The sequence below is a fragment of the Anomaloglossus baeobatrachus genome, chromosome 12 (assembly GCF_048569485.1).
Source record: "Anomaloglossus baeobatrachus isolate aAnoBae1 chromosome 12, aAnoBae1.hap1, whole genome shotgun sequence".
Taxonomy (NCBI): domain Eukaryota; kingdom Metazoa; phylum Chordata; class Amphibia; order Anura; family Aromobatidae; genus Anomaloglossus; species Anomaloglossus baeobatrachus.
This window is the reverse complement of record NC_134364.1, coordinates 79,551,535-79,576,488: the sequence shown is the minus strand read 5'-3', so window position 1 is coordinate 79,576,488 and position 24,954 is coordinate 79,551,535. Positions and strand designations below refer to the sequence as shown.

The 24,954-nt window shown below is 39.1% G+C and overlaps 1 long non-coding RNA gene across 2 annotated transcripts in view; it reads right to left on the bottom strand.

The window, feature by feature from the left end:
- Nucleotides 1-848: 848 nt before the first annotated feature.
- Nucleotides 849-24,954, bottom strand: part of LOC142257842 (uncharacterized) — a 119,077-nt gene continuing 94,971 nt past the window's right edge. For both annotated transcript variants that reach the window (XR_012727663.1, XR_012727662.1), the window contains 3 exons: nucleotides 16,788-16,897; nucleotides 14,730-14,846; nucleotides 849-2,482 (listed from right to left, as the gene is read on the bottom strand). This is a non-coding gene — a long non-coding RNA (uncharacterized LOC142257842). The remainder of the gene's footprint in view (nucleotides 2,483-14,729; nucleotides 14,847-16,787; nucleotides 16,898-24,954) is intronic.

Here is a 24,954-nt window from a genome sequence, read left to right as displayed (position 1 = left end):
AATTTTTAGATGATTTTTCACCATTTCATCAGGATGACAATTTATATGACAAAGAATGTTGAGCGATGCAGTGATAAGTGTGACATGTTGTGACCACCAAACTTTCTGATATTTAGATATATTTGTACATCTTAGAGGTACATGAGCAGTAATAATATTTGACTTACAAAACTTTTATAATTGCATGTCTAAAATAATTTTTATATTATATTAATATTATTATATTAGAATTTTATATTAACTATCGGATATTTGATCAAAATTTATAAATAATTATTTTTGTTCAATTCTTTATACTTTGAAATAATAAAAAATAGAAAATGATAAAAACATAACTTTTTATTTTATGTATTTCTATTTAATTTTTTAAAATGAATTAGACAAAAATAAATTGGAAAATTGTTAGATATGGTTAATCCATTGTCAAATATGTTTACATTGGCTGGAATATATATATATATAAAAAAAATTCTGTAAGTCAATAAAAAAATAATAATTTATAAATTATAATATAGAATTTTGGAAATGTCCAAACTTTTTGCAAATTCATAAATTATATGTAATTTTGGAAATGTCCAAACTTTTTGCAAATTCATAAATTATAATATGTAATTTTGGAAATGTCCAAACGTTTTGCAAATTCTTAAATATTTATATTTATCAACTTTCAGATTTAACTTTCAGATCAGAATAATTGATCAGTATTTGTAAATAATGTTTTTTGTTGAATTCTTTATACTTTGAAATAATAAAAGAAGCAGAAAATTATAAAAAAATAATTTTGTATTTTTAATTTTTTTTACAATGAATTAGAAAAAATGAATTGGAAAATTGTTAAATGTGGTTCATCCATTCTCAAATACATATACTGTATATTGGCTGAAAAAGATTCTGTAAGTCAATTAAAAAAAAGCAAATAAGTTCTAAATTATAATATAAAATGTATGAAATTTAGAAACCTTTTGCAAACTCTATTAGGCTATGTGCGCACTTAGTGTTTTTACATGCGTTTCCGCAGCATTTTGAACGGCAGCGTTTTAATGCCAAAATGCTTGTGTTTTGATTTTCAAGCAAAGTCTATGGGAAATAGGGATTTCTTGTGCGCACTTTGCAGTTCAAAACGCAGCGTTTTAGTTGCAGAAATTTTGGCAAAAACTCAGCATTTAAAGAAGCAGCATGTCAATTGTTTTTGCCATTTTGGCAGCGTTTTGCTAACATTGGAGTCAATGAGGACTTTCAAAACGCAACCTAAATCAAAATCCTAGCGTTTTACATGCTTTTTTGATGCAGAAAACATGCTTTTTGGACCAATTAAATGCATGTGTTTTTTGACAAAATATTAATGGCATGATATGTCCCTTTACACACACACATAGTCCGACAATTATATGTATGAAAATCATTAAATAAATGTAATTTTATGCATAAATATTTGCACAAAGTTATCATTTTAATAAAATAAGCCATTTTTTGTATTATTTTAATATTGATTTTTGTTATTTTTTTTGTTTATAGTTATTGTATGTTTAAAGTTTATTTAGCATTGTATTTGTAGTCAAAACGCATCTGATTTTAAGCAGTGAAAAAGCATGTAAAACGCGGTAAAAACGCAAGCGTATTTATAGCATTTTTGTGATCAAAACCAAATTTGACAAAAACCATTTCTGCCAGAGGATGCGTTTAGAACGGCAACTGCCTCGACGCAAAGTGCGCACATAGCCTTACAGTTATCACTTTATTGATAAAATGTATAGGGAGAATGAATAGAGGAGGCCCAAACGCACTTTAAATGCAATATTTTTATTGTTCCTGGACCCCTTGGAAGCACAATTTATTGGCATATTTCCTACTAATTTGTATTGATAAAATGAAATCCATAGATGTCTCCTCCACCTTTACCCATTGGGATTGGCAAGCTTGTGCCTCTTTAAACTCATCCATATTTATGGGCAGAAATAGAAGTTAGTCTGACATGAATCACAGGGCATTTGGAGTGCTAACTTTTTGTATTTGATTATTTTCCTAACAGGTCTCTTCCTCGGCTCTCCATTCCCTCCCATTCAAAACACAAAAGCAATTAACAAATAACCTGTTTTAACCCTGGACATCTGCCTGCTAGATTTTAGGCCTAATTTCCCCTTTTTTGTCCTCGTCAAGAGCTTGTGAATAGTGTCAGGTCCGGATTTAAGGCAGAGTTCCCAGCTCAGGCTGTGGAAGTTGTCTTTAGCCTTTATTCCTAGAACAAAAGCACTAACAGGTTTGACAAAGAAGGTTTTTCTGTTCCAGAGGAGAGAAACTCATGTTTAGACCCCAGGCAACCAACTTGGGTTCTTTTGGCTTCCATTCTCCTTCCATACAAGGGCAAAAGGAGTCTTGAAGAATGCGTGTATTCTGCTGGCGTCCCATTCAGATGTCCCCTGGGAAGTCACACCTTGAGCTGTCATCAGCTGCAGATATGCCGGCCTCTTGAGACTCCTGAAACCTGGGTGCAATGATAAACAATACACTGAAATAGCTTCTAATTAAAGAAACCCGGGAAACATCATTATTTCTATTTGATAGCACGTTCGAGCCATCCATTCCAAGATCCTATTGTGAGGCTGTGCTGCCCTCAAACAGCTTCTTTAAGAATATACTAAAACATTATGATACTGCACCTAAAATGTATTTGGCTTGTCCTATTCTGTATAGTAAATACTGTGGCCTCTAGGATGCCTCCTTGAGGAAGATCAGGGCTCTACACATCAAAGAGGTCATCTTATGGTGGCTTCCAGCTAGAAAAGTCAAGTACTCAGTGTATTAAATATCCTATTAGGCTCTGTGCGCACTAGACCTTTTTACCCGCGGATTTATCCGCGGATTTGCCGCGGAAATTTCTTGAGAAATGTCTGCAATCTTTGTGCAGACATTTCCCAGCAAATTCTATGAAAAAAAAAAAATTGCTGTGTGCACTGTGCGGATTTTTCTCAAGAAATTTCCTTGAAGAATTTCTCGAGAAAATTTCTTGAGAAAATGAACATGTCCATTATTTCCGCAGGTACCCTGCGGATTTCGGCAGTACAGCCTGCAAAATCCGCAGGGAACCACCCGCGGGAAAATCGCGGCTAATCCGCGGCAAATCCGCATGCAGATTTGGTGCGGATTTTTTCCGGAGGTCCGGAAATCTTTCACTCCCAGAAGTTTCTCAAGAAATTTTCTTGAGAAGCTTCACATTTCTAGTGCGCACATAGCCTTAATGTGTTTTCTGAGACTCGATTCAGACGACTGTGATTTTTTTTATGGTCTTATTTTCACAGTGTTTTTTTAACAGATTTTTGGGGTTTTTTTCATTCGATTTTCATCAGTATTTGGTCAGTGTCAGTTTTTATTGTTAATGTTTTATAAAAAAAAAAAAGGGGTGTTTTATCCATGAACAACAAGTATGTAAAAAAATTAGGTCTTCCATTGAATAACGTGAAGGTAGACATAGACTGTGCTTTTTTTTTACGGACTGATTTTCACCAGTGTTTTTTTAAAAGATTTTTGTTTGTTTTTTTCATTCCATTTTCCTCAGTATTTGGTCAGTGTCCGTTTTTATCATTAATGTTTTTCTAAAAATAAAATAAATAAATAATGAGTATTTTACCCATAGACAACATGTCTGTAAAAAACATGAGGTCTTCCATAGAATAACACATGAAGCTAGACATAGACTGTGATTTTTTTTTTTTTATAGGCCAGTGTTTTTTAACAGATTTTTGTTTGTTTGTTTTTTTCATTCAATTTTCATCAGTATTTGGTCAGTGTCAGTTGTTATCGTTAATATTTTACAAAAAAATAATGGGTCTTTTATCCGTGAACAGCATGTATTTTAAAAAAAAAAATAGGTTTTCCATAGAATAACATGAAGATAGACATACACTGGGATTTTTATGGACTGATCTTCACCAGTGTTTTTATTAACAGATTTTTGGGGGTTTTTTCATTCGATTTTCATTTTATTTGGTCAGTGTCAGTTTTTATTGTTAATGTTTTATTAAAAAAAAATAATAATAATGGGTGTTTTATCCATGAAAAAAACATGTACGCAAAAAAATGAGATCTTCCATAGAATAACAGGAAGCTAGACATGGCCTGTGATTTATTATGGTCTGATTTTCACCAGTGTTTTTTAACAGATTTTTTTTTTTTGGGGGGGGTTCATTCGATTTTCACCAGTAGTTTGTCAGTGTCAGTTTTTATCGTTAATGTTTTATAAAAAAAAAATAAGGGGTATTTTATCCATGAACAACAAGTATGTAAAAAAATTAGGTCTTCAATTGAATAACATGAAGGTAGACATAGACTGTGCTTTTTTCTATGGACTGATTTTCCTTAGTATTTGGTCAGTGTCAGTTTTTATCGTTGACTTGAGAAGTCAAGTACTCGGTGTATTAAAGATCCTATTAGTGTGTTTTCTGAGATTCGATTCAGACAACTGTGATTTTTTTATGGACTGATTTTCACCAGTGGTTTTTTAAAAGATTTTTGTTTGTTTTTTTCATTTGATTTTCCTTAGTATTTGGTCAGTGTCAGTTTTTATCGTTGACTTGAGAAGTCAAGTACTCGGTGTATTAAAGATCCTATTAGTATGTTTTCTGAGATTCGATTCAGACAACTGTGATTTTTTTTATGGACTGATTTTCACCAGTGGTTTTTTTAAAGATTTTTGTTTGTTTTTTTCATTTGATTTTCCTCAGTATTTAGTCAGTGTCAGTTTTTATCATTAATATTTTATAAGAAATAAAAAAAAATAATGAGTGTTTTATCAATGAACAACATGTATGTAACAAAATGAGGTCTTCCTTAGAATAACATGAAGCTAGACATAGGACAGTGATTTTTTTTATAGACTGATTCTCACCAGTGTTTTTTTTTTTAGCAGATTTTTGTTTGTTTTTTTTCTATTTGATTTTCATCAGTATTTGATCAGTGTCAGTTTTTATCGTTAATGTTTTATAAAAACATAAAAAAATAATGGGTGTTTTATCCATGAACAAGTATATAAAAAAATGAGGTCTTCCATTGCATAATGTGAAGGTAGACATAGACTGTATTTTTTTAAAAAAGTTTTGTTTATTTTTTTCATTCGATTTTCTTCAGTATTTGATCAGTGTCAGTTTTTATCGTTGACTTGAAAAGTCAAGTACTCAGTGTATTAAAGATCCTATTAATGTGTTTTCTGAGACTTGATTCAGATGACTGTGATTTTTTTATGCACTGATTTTCACCAGTGTTTTTTTAACAGATTTTTGTTAGTTTTTTTTCATTCAATTTTCATCATTATTTATTCAGTGTCAGTTTTTATCATTAATATTTTATAAAAAAAAATAGAAAAATAATGGGTGTTTTTTCCATGAACAGCACGTATGTAAAAAAAAAATGAGGTTTTCCATAGAATTACATGAAGCGAGACATAAGACTGTGATTTTTTTTATGGACTGGTTTTCACCATTGTTTTTTAACAGATTTTATTGTTTTTTTTCACTTGATTTTCATCAGTATTTGGTCAGTGTTAGTTTTTATCATTAATATTTTATAAAAAAAATAATGGGTATTTTATCCATGAACAACATATATGTAAAAAAATGAGATTTTCCATAGAATAACATGACGCGAGACATAAGACTGATTTTTTTATGGACTGATTTTTCACCATTGTTTTTTAACAGATTTTATTGTTTTTTTTCACTTGATTTTCATTAGTATTTGGTCAGTGTTAGTTTTTATCATTAATATTTTATAAAAAAAATGGGTATTTTATCCATGAACAACATATATGTAAAAAAAATGAATTTTCCACAGAATAACATGAAGCTAGACATAGACTGTGAAGTTTTTTTATAGTCTGATTTTCACCAGTATTTTTTAACAGATTTTTATTTTATTTTTTTCATTCAATTTTCATCAGTATTTGGCCAGTGTCAGTATTTATCATTAATGTTTTATAAAAAAAAAAAAATAATAAAATAATGGGTAATTGTTTTGTCCGTGAACAACGTATATGTAAAAAATGAGGTCTTCCATAAAATAACATGAGGCTAGACATAGCCGTAATATATTCCAGCAGCGAAGGATGATCATTACCTCATTGGTCCCACAATGGCGCATACACTTGTTTAAATTATTAGGGAAATTCATGAGAAAATATGTTAAAATGTTTTTTTTTGGGTTGTTAATTGTGTGATAATAACATGTATTTGGTGTCCTGATGGAGCTTTTCTCGTGAAGCGCATTCACACCTTGGATTTTTCAGTAGGCAACCAAGTGTGTGAGAAATTGCTTACATTGCTACAATTGTTGTTTTTTCCTAGAGGTGTTCTGTTAATTTGATACAACCCTGCAAATGTTTCTTAACAAATACTTTTTACATCTATAGCTAAATTTAAAGTCAATTTATGCAAAAGTTCTACATTATCTACAAAGCCCAGACATCGCTTATTCTATGCCTTACTTCTCCTAGGACCAAGTCACACCTTCACTCAATTCTTCAATATTGATATTATTGGTAAAGCAATTAGGCTATATACTATTTCCTCAAATTAAGTACATGGAATAATAAAAGTGCAAGACTAATACAGAAAGAATTGGAACATCGTATTTTGTCTGATTTTCCCCTGGTGTTCTTACTTAAAGAGTAACCGTTGATTTAAATATTAAATTGATAGTATATATAGAATAAACAACTTTGTAATATATCTTATCAAAGAAATCCGCATCTTTCACCTCTAAGGCTGTGTTCACACAGGGCTTTTTTGTTAAGTTTTTTTCCTGACCAAAACCTGATCTTTTGGCAGGAAATCTCCTTTGAGTCATCTGCGTTTTTGGTGCATTTTTCATGCGTTTTTCAGTGGCATTTTTGATGCAGATTTGGTGCAGATTTTGCTGCTTTTTTATTTCTACAAAACAGGTTGTATCAATGAAAAAACACAGCAAATCTGCAGCAAAGAACTGACATGCTCATTCTTTAACCCCTTCAGCCCCCGGGCACTTTCCGTTTTTGCGTTTTTGTTTTTTGCTCCCCTTCTTCCGAGAGGCGTAACTTTTTTATTTTTCCATCAATCGTGCCATATGAGGGCTTGTTTTTTGCGGGACGAGTTGTACTTTTAAATGAAACCATAAGTTTTACCCCATAGTGTACTGGAAAACGGCAAAAAAATTCCAAGTGCGGAAAAATTGCAAAAAAAGTGGGATTGTACAATAGTTTTTGGGATATTTTATTCATCGTGTTCACTATATGGTAAAACTGATGTGTGGGTATGATGCCTCAGGTCGGTGCGAGTTTGTAGACACCAAACATGTATAGGTTTACTTGTATCTAAGGGGTTAAAAAAATTCACAAGCTTGTCCGAAAAACGTGGCGCACGTTTTGCGCCATTTTCCAAAACCCGTAGCGTTCTCATTTTTCAGGATCTGAGGCTCAGTGATGGCTTATTTTTTGCGTCTCGACCTGACGTTCTTAACGGTACCATTTTTGCGCAGATGCTACGTTTTGATCGCCTGTTATTGCATTTTGCGCAAAATTTGCGGCGACCAAAAAACGTAATTTTGGCGTTTGGAATTTTTTTGCCGCTACGCCGTATACTGATCAGATTAATTGATTTTATATTTTGATCGGGCATTTCTGAACGCGGCGATACCAAATATGTGTGTATTTATTTATTTTTTAACCCTTTAATTTTCAATGGGGTGAAAGGGGGGTGATTTGAACTTTTAGGTTTTTTTATTTTTTTTTAATTTTTTAAAACTTTTTTTTTAACTTTTTTTTTTTATTTTACTAGTCCCCCTAGGGGGCTATTGCGATCAGCAATCCGATCGCTCTGCACTATCTGCAGATCTCAGCTACAGAGCTGAGAACTGCAGATTTGCTGCTTCACTTTCAATGCCGGCTGTATTCCGGCATTGAGAGGAAGTGACTCATGTTAGCTACAGGCGTCATCACATGACCCTGTGCTACCATGGCAACCGCCGAAAGTCACGTGATCATGTCACGTGACTTCCGGCGGGGGCGGGGTAAGTCACTGTCATGGCGGCGCCCATATACATATCGCTGCCAAGACTTTGGCAGCGAAATGTAAGGGGTTAATGGCCGCGGGTGGAAGCGATTCCACCCGCGGCTAGCAGGCACACATATCAGCTGTTGATAACAGCTGATATGTGCGCCGATCGCCGCCGCCTGCCCGCGGCAGGGGGCGGGGCTTACCGGCACACGATCCATGACGTATCTAGTACGTCATGGGTCGTTAAGGGGTTAAAAACCTGACCAAAAACGCAGGTATTTGACAAAACAGTCAGGAAAAAAAGCTGATGTATGAGTGTGCATGAGATTTCAGAAATCTTATAGACTTTGCTGGGACTGTAAAAACCAGCTTTTTATTAGCATGGATTTGCATAAAACCAAGGCAAATCTGCAGCTAAAAACCACTGCAAAAACTTACCAAAAAAGTCCTGTGTGAACATAGCACTAGACTGATCATTCGCACTAATTTCTTAGGTAAAATCCGTATTCAGTGAAGACAGATTTCCCCATTAGGGTCTGTGCACATGCTAAGTTTTTAGTGCAGAAATTTTCTGCACCAAAAAACACACCTTGTGGCAGAAAAAGGCACCAAATAACACATGCACTTTTGGTGCATTTTTGGTGCTTTTTTGTGTTTTTCTTGGTGCTTTTTTGTCTGTTTCTTGGTGTGTTTTTTGTTGCTTTTTGTGTGCTTTTTTGTGTGTTTTTGGTGCGTTTTTTGTGTTTGTTGGTGCTTTTTTGTGTGTATTTTGGTGCTTGTGTGTTTTTGGTGCTTTTTTGTGTGTTTTTTTTTGTTCTTTTTCTGGTTTTTTTTGGTGCTTTTTTTGTGTGTTTTTGGTGTTTTTTGTGTGTTTGTGGTTTTTTGTGTGTTTTTGTTTTTTGGTGCTTTTTTGTGTGTTTTTGGTGCTTTTTCGGTGTATTTTTCGGTGCTTTTTTTATGTATTTTTTGGTGCATTTTTGAACCATGACTTTTTTTGGGTGACATCATTGGCTGCAAGGGCTAAAAAAGACAGGAAAAAAAAACATAGCAAGAATTGACATGCTGTCAATTTTTTCCTGCACCCAAAACTGCAAGGAAAAAATAAGCAACATGAGCAACCCCTCAGCATTCTCATAGACTTTGCTTTTATAAGCATAGATATGCAGATTTAAGCCACAAACTGCACCAAAAACTGCACCTTGCGCACAGGGCCTTACTGTAACAGTAGATGGCAGTTGGTGCCTTTAAGATTCTATAGAAAGGAGAGAAGGAGGGAGGAGGAGCTAGAAGCGCCGGCACAGTCATTCTGCCACATGTTCCATAGAATGTTTTAAGCACCAACTTTCATCTCCTATCCTTCTATTTCACTAATAGGAAAATCTGTATTTACTGAAGAAAGGTTTTACCTGTAAACTGTGCATTTTTAGAATGAAAGTTCAGTCCAGGGGGAGAAAGAAGCAGATTTCTCTGATAAGATATATTACAAAGCTTCTTACTTTCACATGTACTATTGATTTATGGAAAAATAAATAAAACAACAGTCACTCAATAAGTAATTTATGGTCCTAGACCTGTAAACTTTCAGCACTCCAGATATAGGAGGGTCTTCCTGCTAGTGTTTTTGGACAAGGATCTCAAGGGTTTGATGAGTTTTTGAGTTTTTGATGCTGTATACTTTCGCTGCACCACAAAAACGCAGCATCTTACAGTCCCAGCAAAGCGGATGGGATTTATAGAACCCTCCTGCTCACTGTGGGGGGTTTTGTGCTGCGTAAACTGCGGTGCGGTGCGGGTTTGAAGTCCACAACATGACAATTTCTCTGATTTTCCCCATTAGATGCAGAAAATCCGCATGTTAAATACACTTACGTTTTTAGTACTTTTCTGCAGCAGAAATGGAATAAAACCACATGTAGTTCCTACCTGGCTGTATTAACAAACTTTTATCCAAGCTAAATACCAAAAAAATATCAAAAACTAAGCAGATTTATTTAAAATATGACATGCAGTAAAAAAAAACAGTATTAAAAATGCGATAAAAACACATGCAAAAAAAATGCACTCAAAAACAGTACAAAAAACACGAGTAACCTAATTTACCAAATAGATGCAGAAAATATGTATCATTAAAAACTATCAAATACTGATGGTGAAAATGTAATCTAGAAGATCTTATATTACAAACAGGATCCGATACTGAGCCAATGCCAACTAATCCACCCTGGCCAATGCCGCAGGAGATCCCAGCCAAGGGGATCTGCTCCACAAGGAGTGTTTGAGGACCTTACACCTGGTGTTTTATATCATTTCTATGTCATTTTAATTCCGAACCTTTTTTATTTTGCTTATTGTTCTCATTTTTCGCATCTGCCCGGATTTAGAATTTTCGGGGGTTTTTATACATTGGTGCAGCTAATTATTAAAAATGTGTGATCAGACTATACTGCACAGGAACCATTTCTTTATTTGCACACTTTGAAAGTTTTTGATTTTCGGATCATTTTTCAACATCTTGGTGAAAAACTAATTACTCTTTGTGAAATTTAAAAACTTAAAATTTAAAAACTGAAATATCATCAGTGTAAATCCATCAAACTTGAGAAATTCTTACATTGTACCTGAGTGTCTTGAATGAGTTGTAAAATCTGAACATTCAAGTGTAATCCTTTAATCTGGAATCTGCAAGTCTAAAAATTCTGAATGTAAAACCCGGTGGTGACCAGCGACCAATTAAATATTACAACAGATTGTAATATTTTGTCTTCTCAGACGTTCTCTACTGGAATCCTTGGAATATTTTATAATCCAGCATACGTAAAGTCACAGAATTTGCAGGGTTAATTTTTTTTTTTCATATACTCAGTTGTGTTTTGTTCAGTACTTTTTATTATTTTATATATTTCCAAGTTGATTATATTATTAATATTTATTTTTAATTTGTCTTTTCCAATTTCTCAGTTTAAAGCGCACCAATCACCAGGATGTTCCTATATAACCTAAAGCCAGTGCTATACTGGCACTATCACGCTGAGTCTATACATACCTGTAGTGGTCAGCTCGGATGTTTAGGTTTTGAAATCCAAGAAAGTAAAGTTTATAAAATTGACAGCTGCTTGAGTGACAGCAGCTGAGGATCAGGTAATAGTGGGGGGGTGGTATTCAAAATTATCCCCTCCCTCTGTTAGAATTAGCATAAGTATTATATAACCTATTCACTATTTTACTAGCAAGACCTGTGTGAGGTCATACCCATGTGACCAGAAGGGGCGGGCCTCAGCCAACAAAGCTGATATCAGAAAGCAACATTTTTTATTGGCTGAGGTTCCGCTCCTTCTGGTAACGTGGGTATGACCTCACACAGGTCCTGGAAGAGAAACGTTGCATCGATTGTATAATACTTATGCTAATTCTAACAGGGGGAGGGGATAACTATGAATACCCCCCAAGTTATTATTTGATCCTCTGCTGCTGTCACTCAGAAAGCTACCGATTTTATAAACTTTACTTGCTTGTGTTTCAAAACCTATACATCCGAGCTGACCACTACAGGTATGTATAGAATCAGCCTGATAGTGCCAGTATAGCACTGGCTTTAGGTTATATAGGAAAATCCTGCTGATTGGTGCGCTTTAAGAATTCATTCAGTCACGTGTTGTTTTCGCTTGTGTTCTGTTTTTCACAGACAGAATTCTCCTTCTATTTTATGAGTCTATTCACACATCCATGGTTTTTTTTTTGGGTGACTGAGTGTCCACAAAAATAACAAAAAGAGGAGACGTCCATAACCACACCAATCCAGATCCGTGGGTCTGTGAAGAGCTCAAACCCCAATGTTGACTTGGCTGCATCCTAGTATTCTCTGTTCCTCATTGACTGCAAGGAAAAGTTTTTAAAAAAAGATTTTATATATATATATATATATATATATATATATATATATATTGTGAGACTGTGACCGGGGTTATCTATGACGGCCGGTATGTCTCGCCCCGGTTGTGCTCACTCCATGATAGAAAGTAAATCCACTCTAGGGTTAATGCTGTTTCCCTACAGGCTGAAGGAAGGGTTAAAGGGAAACAGGAACGAGGGGCAGGTGTGCCGGGTGTGGGGAGTGATCACAACTCCCTGAGTCTCTGCTGGAGAGACATGTATATTGCTGTGGATTTTTGTTTGGACATTAAACACCGTGTGCTGTGAACCTATATGCCTGGATCCCGTGTCTTCTGCTGCGCAGCCGACCGCGCTACCTCACAATATATATATATATATATATATATATATATATATATATAAAATCAGTACAGACCAAAAGTTTGGACACACCGTCTCATCTCTAGAACAACTATTAAGAGGAGACTTTGTGCAGCAGGCCTTCATGGTAAAATAGCTGCTAGGAAACCACTGCTAAGGACAGGCATCAAGCAGAAGAGACTTTTCTGGGGTAAAGAACACAAGGAATGGACATTAGACCAGTGGAAATCTGTGCTTTGGTCTGATGAGTCCAAATTTGAGATCTTTGGATCCAACTACCGTGTCTTTGTAGAAAAGGTGAATGGATGGACTCTAGATGCCTGGTTTGAACCATGAAGCATGGAGGAGGAGGTGTGATGGTGTGGGGGTGCTTTGCTGGTGACACTGTTGGGGATTTATTCAAAATTGAAGACATACAGAACCAGCATGGCTACCACAGCATCTTGCAGCGGCGTGCTATTCCATCCGGTTTGCGTTTAGTTGGACCATCATTTATTTTTCAACAGGACATTGACCCCAAACACACCTCCAGGCTGTGTAAGGGCTATTTGACTAAGGCCTGTGCCACACTTACGTGAAAAAACGTAACGTTTTTGTCACGTACGTGTTAAAGGGGTGGTTTGCTCCCTGTGTGCCGTGTTTATGGCACGTACATGTTCTCCGTGTGTTATACGTAATAACACACGGAGAATGGAAAGCCCCGCCTTACCTGCATCATCCGGCGCTGTCTGTGGTGCTGAATGACAGTGTCCGTCCAAAGCCACGCCCCGCTGACGCTGCTTCCGGCCCCCAGTGAAGAATAAGCATTGTTCAAATTCACTGGGGGACAGATGCAGGGGACAGCCGCGGCAGAGACTGCAGGTATGGTGGAGGTGATTATGTGTTTTTATTATTTTTACACTGACACGTGTCTTTCTCCGGCGCGTGTCACATGGGCCCGCATCCACACTACATCCGTGTGGTACGGGTGCGGGCCGTGTGACACCCGTGCTGCCGGAGCAACACGGACATGTCAGCGTTTTTAAAAAACGGACACACGTAAGTACGGAACGGACACACGTTCCGTTCCTGAATACTTACGTGTGTCCAAAACAACAACAATACATAGGACCACGTGGGCCCGTGTCTCCGGTACGTGAAAAAAAAGGCACACACGTACCGGAGGCACGTGAGTGTGGCAGAGGCCTAAGAAGGAGAGTGATGGGGTGTTACACCAGATGACCTGGCCTCCACAGTCACCAGATCTGAAAACAAAACGAGATGGTTTGGGGTGAGCTGGACCGCAGAGTGAAGGCAAAAGGGCCAACAAGTGCTAAGCATCTCTGGGAACTCCTTCAAGTCTGTTGGAAAACCATTTCCGGTGACTACCTCTTGAAGCTCATCAAGAGAATGCCAAGAGTGTGCAAAGCAGTAATCAAAGCAAAAGGTGGCTACTTTGAAGAACCTAGAATATAAGACATGTTTTCAGTTGTTTCACACTTTTTTGTTAAGTATTTCAATCCACATGTGTTAATTCATAGTTTTGATGCCTTCAGTGTGAATCTACAATTTTTAGAGTCATGAAAATAAAGAAAACTTTTTGAATGAGAAGGTGTGTCCAAACGTTTGGTCTGTATTGTATATGAGAAAAAGACTTCTGAAAATCTGATCTACCACGCTGAGGAACATTGGTCTGGGGGTTTTCACTGAAAAAGAAGGATGTTTGAGTGAGGTGTCCACACCAAATATTTTTGATGGATTTTCCCCCTTGTTTGCTACATGTTTAATACAGATTGAATCTGAATTTATTTTTTTAATACGAAAAAGCTTTAAACTCTTTAGATTCAGACACATCTGCATTTTTTATGTGTTTTTCAGACATTTCATAGAAGCCTGGAGAAAAAAAGTGCACCAAAAATGAAGAAATCGAAAAATGTTGCACTTTTAGTTGTACCTATAGGACACAAGTTTTCATGTAATCACATCTACTTTACTTGGACAATTGGCAGATTTTTAGCTGGAAAAAAAATCAATATTTACAATATGTGGCCTAAAGTTCTATTCACACAAAGTATCGAAACATTCATTCTTGCAGAGTTTTTACCATGTAATTTTCAGCCAAAAATGTTACGTTCAGATTGGATGGTTTTGTGTCTTTTTTTCTCACTTTTGGAGAGTTTTTTAATGTACAACATTTTTTTTCTTTCCTCCATACAAAAAAAAACCTCACTTATAATATAAATAATAATAATTTATGGGGGGTTTTTTATCAAACAAAAAGCCAAAATACTGTGATTGAAGGAAAACATTTTTTTTTTCTAATCCATCTAATGTAAGATTTGTATGAATATTCCGAGCCGCGGTGTAATGATTTCACATGCATCGTGCTCAGTCTGCGGATAATCTACTTAATTGCAGGAAAATGCCATTATATTTAGTAACACATCACTTGTGGGAAAGATCTGAAAAACGAATACAAACCTTTTAAGCTGCGGGGCCATTGGTTAAATAAATAAATCCACATAAAGCGCTCACATATTGATGTAAATTTCCTGCTATCAGTAATGGGGGCCACAGCCTCTTCAAACAAACAATGGCCTGAGATGAAAAATGACATTGTATTTGAGGTTAGTTCTCTTTGTGTCTTCACACCTGGACGGGGAGACTATATAGCACACGGCCCCTATAGAGTCGGGCTCTGTCCGTTTGCATACAGTATGGTGGACACATCTCAGAGCATTTCTGGACCATTTTTGAGCAGCTAGGAGGCAGGTACAAGTCATTACAATATTAGGTCTTCCTCACGGCCACTGATCTTGTTACTTTTAAGAGTTAGAAATTTGTTCCAGGTCCAGTAAGTGGTTTTACAAAATCCCATTTAGTGCCTGTCAATATTATCTGGGGATCCTGCCTTCTATTTATCCAGATAATGCAGTACAGCAGAGAATAGCTCAGATCCAGGCCTCAGCCCGGGCAAGCTGGACCCAGACATAAGGTATTCACTGCTCACTAAAAGGTATTCTCCGAGCTCACGCCTCATTCCTGAACCTATTCACACCAAGGGTCTGTACCATGCTGTGCCTATGGGAAAAATCCCTGCTGAATGGGCACCCACTGGCAGAAGAGTCTATATCTGCAGGCACTGTGCTTACATCACTGACATAGCAGGGGTCCGAAGGTATTGTTAGAGCTTTGACTCCTGCTTCTCATTGTGTGCGCTGCTGTAATGATGGGGCAAAAATCAGACTGGTTATAATAACCACAAGACCCGGGGAATTAGGGACACACATGGCACATTTGCACTGGCCAGTGTCAGAGAGATAGAGGGATAGATAGATAGAGGGATAGATAGATAGATAGATAGATAGAGGGATAGATAGATAGATAGATAGATAGATAGATAGAGGGATAGATAGATAGAGGGATAGATAGATAGAGGAATAGATAGATAGAGGGATAGATGGATAGAGGGATAGATAGATAGATAGATAGATAGAGAGAGGGATAGAGAGATAGGTAGATAGAGGGATAGATAGATGGATAGATAGATAGATAATATAAGGATAGATAGATAGAGGGATAGATAGATGGATAGATAGATAGATAATATAAGGATAGATAGATAGAGGGATAGATAGATAGAGGGATAGATAGAGAGATAGATAGGTAGGTAGATAGAGGGATAGAGAGATAGGTAGGTAGGTAGATGGATAGATAGAGGGATAGATAGAGAGAGAGAGAGATAGATAGATGGATAGAGAGAGATAGGTAGGTAGGTAGATAGAGGGATAGATAGATAGATGGATAGATAGATAGATAGATAGATAGATAGAGGGATAGATAGGTAGATAGATAGAGGGATACATAGATAGATAGGTAGATAGATAGATAGAGGGATAGATGGATAAAGAGAGGGATAGAGAGATAGGTAGGTAGATAGAGGGATAGGTAGGTAGATAGAGGGATAGATAGAGGGATAGATGGATAGAGAGAGGGATAAAGAGATAGGTAGGTAGATAGAGGGATAGATAGATGGATAGAGAGATAGGTAGATAGAGGGATACATAGATAGGTAGGTAGATAGAGGGATAGATAGATAGAGGGATAGATGGATAGAGAGAGGGATAGAGAGATAGGTAGATAGAGGGATAGATAGATAGAGGGATAGATGGATAGAGAGAGGGATAGATAGATAGGTAGATAGAGGGATAGGTAGGTAGATAGAGGGATAGATAGATGGATAGAGAGAGGGATAGAGAGGTAGGTAGATAGAGGGATAGATAGGTAGATAGATAGAGAGGTAGGTAGATAGAGGGATAGAGAGGTAGATAAAGGGATATATAGGTATATGGATGGATAGATAGATAAAGGATAGTAGATAATACAGATCTATCTATCTATCTATCAGCTATCTCTTTTCTTTACACATCTTGGCCACTATAAACATCTTTATCACTCACAAAAAACATCCCTTTATTGTGATTAATGAGGTTTCCGCTTTTGCCCATTACAAAGTATAATGACACCCCTACATTGTACCTGGGGCAGGACACGCAGCTTTACAGCAGAGGCTCGGGCAGTTGGTCACGTCAATAATGAAATCTTTTTCCTTAGATCATCTGCTACTTTAAAGACGTATCTGAAGGATCCTGTATAGCAGCAGAAAGAGAGCAGAATGTGACAACAAGTAATTACAAGAACACATTGTACATGATGGCAGAATCAGAGCCGCAAAGGAATAGACGATCCATGGTGTCATCAGCCCAGATGCTGCTGCAAAGTGTAACAAATGCAGGAACCGGCAACCATTGCGCCCAGTGTCCACTGCGCTCTCCTGCAACCATTGTGCCCAGTGTCCACTGCGCTCTCCTGCAATCATTGTGCCCAGTGTGCACTGCACCATCCTGCTGTCACGTCCTCACCAGAGTCCGCTCCTGCGCCTTCTGCTTCAGTCACCAGGCGCCGCCGTATTCCCGCTGTGGGCTGTGCTGATGATGAGGGAGGAGTCGGTGCCGGTGGCACTGGTGGGCGCAGGCTCCGCTCATCCACTAGGCTGGGTTTTCCTGGTGCCTGCAGTACCACTGGCTGACTGTAGGTGGTGTGTAAAGTATAGAGGCACGCTCTGATAGAGCTCTAAGGAGGCCACAGTATTAGATTAATTTTTTTTAAAGAATTTATTGTTTTCTATCAGCCACTCATGTCATGTGACCAGCTCTTCAGGAATTTGCTTCCCTGGATGGACATCGTGGGCTAACAGGTTAGAAGAGCTCTGACACCACACTCAAGTCTTATACCGTGGTTGTGCGAGGGCTGCACAACCACATCAGGTGAGCAGATTCTTTTTCTCCTCCTCACCTCTATCTCCCAGACCCTTCACATGCGCTCCCTAGTTTAATTGTTTAATTTTTTTATGTAAGTGGTGTGTGTCTTCCAGCTAAGGTTGCCACAATTTAGCTTCAGCCAATGGGAAGACACCACACCCTTTTTATCCCTCTTCTATCTGCTGGCCATTGCCAGATATAGGTTGTATTCCTGCTAGACTCTACACTCTGGTTCCACCCTGCTCTGAATATTGATTCCTGCTTTGACCCCGGCCTGCTCTCTGACTACCCTCCTGCCTGCTGTATTTGTACCCCACTTCCCGATCCGGATTTGACCTCTGTTTTGTTTTCTGATTACATCCTTGCCTGCCTGATTTTGTCGCTGTTTTGCATTTCCCGGATTGTCCCTGCCTGGCTACTACTCTCATTGGATTGCAGCCTACCATAGGTAGTGATCTCCGGGGCCCTGTGTAATCCCAAATCCCTGTATAGGGGTTAAAGAGCTTCAGGTTCTTTGGGGTCCTGCTTTGTGAGTGGCATTCCTGTAGCCTGTCCATTACAGCCAGTCTGAGTCTGTGGATCCAGGCAGGTTTTACACCTGCAATCATTGTACCTAGTGTGCACTGCTCTCTCTTGCAATCATTGTGTTTAGTGTGCACTGCGTCATCCTGAAATCATTGTGCCCAGTGTGCACTGCGCCTTCCTGCAATCATTGTGCCCAGTGTGCACTGCACCCTCCTGCAATCATTGTGCCCAGTGTGCACTGCAATCATTGTTTCCAGTGTGCACTGCATTCTTCTGTAATCATTATGCCCAGTGTCCACTGCGCTCTCCTGCAATCATTGTTCCCAGTGTACACTGCACCCTATGGCAATCATTTTGCTCATTGTCTACTGTGCCCTCCTGCAATCATTGTGTCCAGGGTGCACTGCGCTATCCTGTAATCATAGTGCCCAGTGTGCACTGCGCCATCTTGTAATAATTGTGCCCAGTATGCACTGCACCCTCCTACAATCATTGTGTTCAGTCAGTGTGCACTGTTCAATCCTGAAATCATTGTGCCCAGTGTGCACTGTGCCCTCCTTCAATCATTGCACCTAGTATGCACTGCACTCTCCTGCAATAATTGTGTTTAGTGTGCACTGTGCCATCCTGAAATCATTGTGCACAGTGTACACACTACACCATCCTACAATCATTGTGCCCAGTGTGCACTGTGCCATCCTGCAATCAATGTGCCCAGTGTGCACTGTGCCATTGTGCAATCATTGTGCCCAGTGTGCACTGTGCCATCCTGCAATCAATGTGCCCAGTGTGCACTGTGCCATCCTGCAATCAATGTGCCCAGTGTGAACTGTGTCATCGTGCAATCATTGTGCCCAGTGTGCACTGCACCCGCCTGCAATCATTGTGCCCAGTGTGCACTGTGCCATCCTGCAATCATTGTGCCCAGTGTGCACTGCACCCTCCTTCAAGCATTGTACCCAGCATGCACTGCATTCTCCTGCAATCACATCCAGTGTGCCCTGCACCCCCCTGCAATCATTGTGTCCAGTGTGCACTGCGTCTACGACATGGGCACTGGCAGCGGCCCAGGTAAAGCGCCGACCGGGAAGCCCCTCAGGTTGGGATCAGAGTTTAAAGATTGCAAGCGATGGATGGATGGATGATTCACAATGGTATTTACTATAAATCTCTGTCTCTTTTTATGACTTACTGTATTTTTACTGTTTTTCCAAAGAAAATATCTAATTTCAGTTATTCTGCAGAAGAATAATATATAAACAAACACGTAAATCACAATATAAAATGATGCATATGTCACAAGGTTGAACATTTTTCTGAGATGAAAAAGGCACAGGCATGTTTCTTTCAAAAAGTGGATGCGATCTCTCCACACAGGATGCGATCGTGGATTGTACATTTCCAGGTCATATTATCCGCAGCTCATTGCCATAATTGTCTGTTGTTAGAGAAGTTTATTTATGAAATACATTTATTTACCAAACTAGATGACAACGCCCACAGACAAATCACATGTGCTGGGGTGTAATTATTAGCAAACATCCCATTCATTACACTGCAGATACAGACACATCACCCTGCACAGCCCTCCCCTCCCGCACAAAACAAACAAACACTGCCACACTCACACTGAGGGGTCTAAGTACACAAACCTGCCCCCACATTATACACGCATCTATATACTTGCCCCCACATCATATATATATATGTATATTTATTTATATACTAGTTGTACTACCTGGCTTCGCCCGGGTTAATAACTGCTGTTAACAAAATAGAATGTATTAACAAAAATGTATTCTGCACACAAAAACCACAAAACAAATAGATGGAAATGTAATTATTAAAAGGCAAAAACTAAGCTAATAGAAGCATTTCACAACATATATTTCAACACCACAGATATTCCACACAGATTTAACTAAATTTGCCAAGTAATGTGCTCCGTCTGTCTCTGTCCAGGTCTGTCTCTGTCCAGGTCTATCTCTTTCCCCGTCTGTCTCTTTCCCCATCTGACTCTTTCCCCGTCTGTCTCTTTCCCCATCTGTCTCTGTCTGTCTCTTTCCCCGTCTGTCTCTTTCTCCGTCTGTCTCTTTCCCCGTCTGCCTGTCTCTGTCTGTCTCTTTCTTTGTCTGTCTCTATCTCTCTGTTTCTTTTCCCATCTGTCTCTTTCCAGGTCTGTCTCTTTCCCAGGTGTGTCTCTTTCCCCGTCTGTCTCCCCGTCTCTTTGTCTGTGTCTTATCCTGTCTGTCTCTTTGCCTGTCTGGCTTTCTCTGTCTGTCTCTTTCCATGTCTGTCTCTATTTCTCTGTCTCTTTCCCCGTCTGTCTCTATCAAGATCTATGCCTTTCCCCATCTATCTTTGTCTGTCTCTCTGGTTGTCTCCACCTTCCCTGTTTGCTTGTCTCTGCCCCTGTCTGCATGTCTGTCTGTCTCTCTCCCCATCTGTCTCTTTCCCCATCTGTCTCTTTCCAGGTCTCTCTCTTTCCCAGGTCTGTCTCTTTCCCCGTCTGTCTCCCCGTCTCTTTGTCTGTGTCTTTTCCTGTCTGTCTCTTTCCCTGTCTGCCTGTCTCTGTCTGTCTCTTTCCTTGTCTGTCTCTATTTCTCTGTCTCTTTCCCCGTCTGTCTCTATCAAGGTCTGTGTCTTTCCCCATCTATCTTTGTCTGTCTCTCTGGCTGTCTCCTCCTTCCCTGTCTGCCTGTTTCTGTTCCTGTCTGCATGTCTGTCTGTCTCTTTCCCCATCTGTCTCTTTCCCCATCTGTCTCTTTCTCTATCTGTCTCTTTCACCATCTGTCTCTTTCACTGTTTGTCCATCTGTCTTTTTCCCTGTCTGTCTGTCTCTCTCTCTCTGTCTCTCTGTCTGTCTCTCTCCCCATCTGTCTCTCTCCCCATCTGTCTCTCTCCCCATCTGTCTCTCTCCCCATCTGTCTCTTTCCCCATCTGTCTCTTTCACCATCTGTCTCTTTCACTGTTTGTCCATCTGTCTTTTTCACTGTCTGTCTCTGTCTGTCTCTCTCTCTGTCTCTCTTTGTCTGTGTCTCTCTCTGTCTCCCTCTATCCATCTCCCCACCAACATCTTATTACCTCACACATAAGCTTCATATACTATGAATGTCCTTTGTTCCTATAGCAACCAATCACAGCTCCTACTAATAACCTGTAGTTCCAGGCTCCATTTACTTTAATGGAGGCATGTTTTTTGGAGAGCAACTGTAAAGCGCGAGGTTAAATTTTCCTGTCAAAACATAGTCTATGACGTTCACTGGGTCACATGAGGTGATTGTAAATGCGACGGTGCGGATATACTTTTCGTTTCACTTTTTCCCCATTATGTAGATAGGGGCAAAATTGATTGGTAAATTGGAATGTGCGGGGTTAAAATTTTGCCTTACAACATAGCCTATGACGCTCTCAGGGTCCAGACGTGTGAGTGTGCAAAATTTTGTGGCTGTAGCTGCGACGGTACAGATGCCAATCCCGGAGATGCACACACAGATAGATACATACATACATACATACATACACACATTCATATATATATATACTAGCTGTACTACCCGGCTTCGCCCGGGTTAATAACTGTTGTTAACAAAATAGAATGTAGTAACATTCCCGGGATAGAATGTATTAATAGCATGTATTAACGCCCGGGATAGTAACTGTCTCTCTGTTTCTCTCCCATTCTCTGTCTGTCTCCCCCTCTGTATATATCTCTCTGTCTCTCTCTCTATCTCTTTGTCTGTCTGTCTCTTTCCCTGTCTGTCTCTGACTGTCTCAATCTCTTTCTCAGTCTGTCTCAATCTCTTTCCCTGGAACCTACTTAGTAGGTTCTTTGGAACCTACTAAGTGCACCCCTTTCCATCTACACAATATTCTCCATTTCAAGGAAGTGCCATTTGTTATATTCAATCTCTTTCCCTGTCTGTCTATCTATCTCTTTCCCTGTCTGTCTATCTATCTCTGTCACTTTCCCTGTCTGTCTCTTTCCCTGTCTGTCTCTTTCCCTGTCTGTCTCTTTCCCTCTTTCCCTCTGTCTCTTTCCCTGTGTCTGTCTCTTTGTCTGTCTCTTTACCTGTCTTTGTCTGTCTCTTACCCTGTCTGTCTCTTTCCCTTTCTTTCCCTGTCTGTCTGTTTCCCTGTGTCTGTCTCTGTCTCTGTCTCTTTGTCTGTGTCTTTCTATTTCCCTGTCAGTCTGTCTCTTTGTGTTTTTCTCTTACCCTGTCTATGTCTGTTTCTTACCCTGTCTGTGTCTGCCTCTTTCCCTGTCTGTGTCTGTCTCTTTCCCTGGCTGCATTGTGACATGCCAACATTCCATATAAGGGCGTGGCTGCACATTCTTCTGAAGTTCTGGCTGCACTGTGGCTCCCAGCTCCATTCGCTTAAATGGAGGCAGGTTTTTTGGCGAATAACTGTAAAGCGCGGGGTTAAAATTTCCCCTCAAAACATAGCCTATGACGCTCTCGGGGTCCAGAAGTGTGAGTGTGCAAAATGTTGTGGCTGTAGCTGCGACGGTGCAGATGCCAATCCCGGACATACACACACACACACACACATCGCCCGGGTTAATAACTGCTGTTAACAAAATAAAACGTATTAACAAAAATGTATTGTGCACACAAAAACCACAAAACAAATAGATAGAAATGTAATTATTAAATTGTTGCCTATATTAACCAATCAGAGCTCAGATTAATTAACTGTAGCAAAATAGAAGCTAACCTGTGATTGGTTGCTATTGGCAGCCTGATAAATCTCCAGGCAACAGAAAGCCCTCCCCCTAACAGTATATATTAGCTCACACATACACATAATAGACAGGTCATGTGACTGACAGCTGCCGTATTTCCTATGTGGTACATTTGTTGTTCTTGTAGTTTGGCTACTTATTAATCAGATTTTTATTTTTGAAGAATAATACCAGACTTGTGTGTGTTTTAGGGCGATTATGTGGCGAGGTTGGTGTATGTGTGGTGAGATGTGTGCTGAGGGTGGTATATGTGTTCAAGCACGTGGTAGTGTGTGGCGCATTTTGTGTGTGTGTTCATATCCCCGAGTGTGGTGAGTATCCCATGTCGGGGCCCCACATTAGCAACTGTACGGTATATACTCTTTAGCGCCATCGCTCTCATTCTTTAACTCCCTTTTGTTCACATCTGGCAGCTGTCAATTTGCCCCCAACACTTCGTTTCACTTTTTCCCCATTATGTAGATAGGGGCAAAATTGATTGGTAAATTGGAACGCTCTGGGTTAAAATTTCGCCTCACAACATAGCACCCAGCGCTGCCCGGGATAGTAACTATCTCTGTTTCTCTCCCATTCTCTGTCTGTCTCCCCCTCTGTATCTCTCTCTCTATCTATCTATTTCCCTGTCTGTCTCTGTCTCTTTCCCTGTCTGTCTCTTTTTCCATCTGTCTCAATCTCTTTCCCTGTCTGTCTATCTATCTCTTTCCCTGTCTGTCTATCTATCTCTTTCCCTGTCTGTCTATCTCTTTCCCTGTCTGTCTATCTCTGTCACTTTCCCTGTCTGTCACTTTCCCTGTCTGTCACTTTCCCTGTCTGTCACTTTCCCTGTCTGCCACTTTCCCTGTCTGTTGCTTACCCTGTCTGTCACTTTCCCTGTCTGTCTCTTTCCCTCTCTTTCCCTGTCTGTCTCTTTCTCTGTCAGTCTGTTTCTTTGTCTGTGTCTGTCTCTTTGTGTCTGTCTCTTACCCTGTCTATGTCTGTTTATTACCTTGTCTATGTCTGTTTCTTTCCCTGTCTGTGTCTGCCTCTTTCCCTGTCTGTGTCTGTCTCTTTCCCTGGCTGTGTCTGCCTCTTTCCCTGTCTGTCTCTTAACCTGTCTCTCTTTCCCTCTCTTTCGCTGTCAGTCTATCTCTTTGTCTGTGTCTGTCTCTTTGTGTCTGTCTCTTACCTTGTCTGTGTCTGTTTCTTACCTTGTCTATGTCTGTTTCTTACCCTGTCTGTGTCTGTCTCTTTCCCTGGCTGCATTGTGACACACCAGCATTCCATATAAATGAGTGGCTGCGCATTCTTCTGAAGTTCTGGCTGCACTGTGGCTCCCAGCTCTATTCGCTTTAATGGAGGCAGGTTTTTTGGTGAATAACTGTAAAGAGCGGGGTTAAAATTTCCCCTGAAAACATAGCCTATGATGCTCTCGGGGTCCAGAAGGGTGAGTGTGCAAAATGTTGTGGCTGTAGCTGCGACGGTGCAGATGCTAATCCCAAACATACACACAAACATACACACAAACATACATACACACATACACACACTCACACACACACACACACACACACACATACACACATACACACATACACACATTCAGCTTTATATATTAGATATATATGTACAATTATACCTGTCCCAACATCATATACATAAACACACCTGCCCCCGCATCATGTACATATATATATATATATATATATATATATATATATAATCTGCCTCCTCACATCATGTACATATACAGTCATATGATAAAGTTTGGGCACCCCTATTAATGTTAACCTTTTTTCTTTATAACAGTTTGGGTTTTTGCAACAGCTATTTCAGTTTCATATATCTAATAACTGATGGACTCAGTAATATTTCTGGATTGAAATGAGGTTTATTGTACTAACAGAAAATGTGCAATCCGCATTTAAACACAATTTGACCAGTGCAAAAGTATGGGCACCCTTATCAATTTCTTGATTTGAACACTCCTAACTACTTTTTACTGACTTACTAAAGCACTAAATTGGTTTTCTAACCTCATTGAGCTTTGATCTTCATAGGCAGGTGTATCCAATCATGAGAAAAGGTATTTAAGGTGGCCACTTGCAAGTTGTTCTCCTATTTGAATCTCCTATGA